Source organism: Furipterus horrens, unplaced genomic scaffold, assembly GCF_987537825.1.
Source record: "Furipterus horrens unplaced genomic scaffold, mFurHor1.1.pri manual_scaffold_3, whole genome shotgun sequence".
NCBI lineage: Eukaryota > Metazoa > Chordata > Mammalia > Chiroptera > Furipteridae > Furipterus > Furipterus horrens.
In genome coordinates this window covers 38,865,770-38,867,695 of record NW_028327173.1, presented here as the reverse complement: position 1 = coordinate 38,867,695, position 1,926 = coordinate 38,865,770, and the positions used below count along the sequence as shown (strand labels likewise).

At 48.1% G+C, this 1,926-nt stretch overlaps 1 pseudogene; it reads right to left on the bottom strand.

The window, feature by feature from the left end:
* Nucleotides 1-599: 599 nt before the first annotated feature.
* LOC150014965 (nuclear distribution protein nudE homolog 1 pseudogene) lies at nucleotides 600-1,649 on the bottom strand (annotated as a pseudogene).
* Nucleotides 1,650-1,926: the final 277 nt, after the last annotated feature.

Below are 1,926 nucleotides of genomic sequence, written 5' to 3'. Positions count from 1 at the left end.
TGGTCCACACAAAACATACCCCGAAACTCAAGCACATCACTAAAAGCCTCAACAAGAGACAGATTAAAAAGTGTGGAAGGCACACTATACTACCGTTAAAGCAAAAAGCAAACAAAAAACATGCCTAGTCTACTCTTTCGTCCTAGACATGACTTCAGCACACAGATCCTTGCTGTACATGCCATAAAGCTTTGGGAGACTTTATTCCGGAAGAGAGTTCCAGCTACGTGGGCCTGGGGTGAGCCTAAGGTAATCTTAGATCCCAGTGGTAAGGCATCTCTGGACATTAAAAATACCTCCCAAGACCAAGCAGAACTTAGGTCAACTCCCCATGATAGGGTAGCCTGAGTGCCCACACCTCAGAGCACTTCCCAGAGGGTCCAGTTTGTCCCTGTCTGCCTGTAACACACCGACAAAGAGGCTGGCCTCTATGAGACATTTCACAAGGTCAACACCATCAGGGGCCACAGTCAATGGTCTCAGTCATCAGCTGATGAGACTGCTAACCTCATATTTCTCAAACTAACTTAAAACAAACACTTAATATGAAGAGGGGAAGAAAAGTAATAGAGACCAGTGGCTTTGTTTCTGTGGATTTCCTAAAGCAACATCTTGATTGCACGCTGGACTGACGTCAGCAATGGTGAAGAGAGATTTGAAGGCAGCTTCCTAAATTCCAGGCATTTTGCCGAAGCTTATTGCCCACAGGCATGCTGGTACCGCTCCGTTATCTGTCAGGGCCATCTCTGTTCTTGCTCCCCAGCCCCGAGGTTGGGCCACATGTTCAGTGTGGGGACTGCTTACACATGAAATTCCGGTAGAATGCAATTTTGGACTCCAGCACCTCTGTTTTCCACAACAGGTCTGTCATGATGTTGAGGGCCAAGATCCAGGCCACAGGCAAGAGGGGTCCCCACCCAGGGAGTTGTTGTTAAGCTAAAGCTGGGTCCCCGATGAGCCATGGGACTGGACGTCACCGAGCCAGTGGCCTGCATAGCCATGTCTGTCCTTTCAGCTTCCACAGCGCTGGGTATGGGGTCCTGAGTTTCTCCTGCTTTTACTGCACAGTGAATTTCTGCCCCAGAGCTCTGGCTTCACCCTTCAGTCACTGAGCAGATTCTAGGAGATTCATCTCCTTAAGCTCGTTCTCCAGGAAGGCATTTCTTTCAATGGCTTGATTCAAGTGTTGTTCCAGTTCTTCCAGGGGCAGGATCATGGACCATTTTGCTCTTTCCAAGTCACTATTTGCTTGTTCCAGCTCTTGGATATCTTTCTGTAGCCGATCTTTCATTGCCTTTGTCTGGGCACCATCATCCTCTAAGGCGGAGATCTGCGGGCAGACTTCAGAATGCTGCTCCAGGCAAAGGCGAAGGCAGTTCTTTTGTGATAGGAGGTCCCTGTTCCTGGTTTCAATTTGTTGCAGCTGCATCTTCAATTCAGCTTCATATTTTCAGCTTCCCTCCTAGAATTCTCAGAGCTCCCCTTTGTGTATTCTCTGCCCTTGGCTTATAGGTCATAGCCAGATCTTTCCAATAGTCAGCTTCTTCCTCCTTGGAGCTGAATGTCTTTCCCAAGTCTTCTGTTGTGATAAAGTGGCAAGAAGTCTCTCTTCTTGTGGCATGGTGTTGGGACTCGGGCAACGAGGACATATGGTGGCAACAGCAGCAGGGGGGGAGGGGCAGTGTGGCCCATGCAATGCTCCCTGATAGAAGTATTCCATAACCAAGTAACACAGGCAGATACTGTACCCAATAGGCCTCCTTTGGAAATGCACATTCCACTGAAAAGCTCTGAGTAGTTACAAAAAAAAACCCTCCTTTTTATCTTTCTAAATTCAGCCTGACTTAGTCACAGAATCCTTTTCATCCTGATCCTCTTACAGCTCTTGGCCCAGTTGCACATACCTGTGTCAGAGACCCTGAAGGA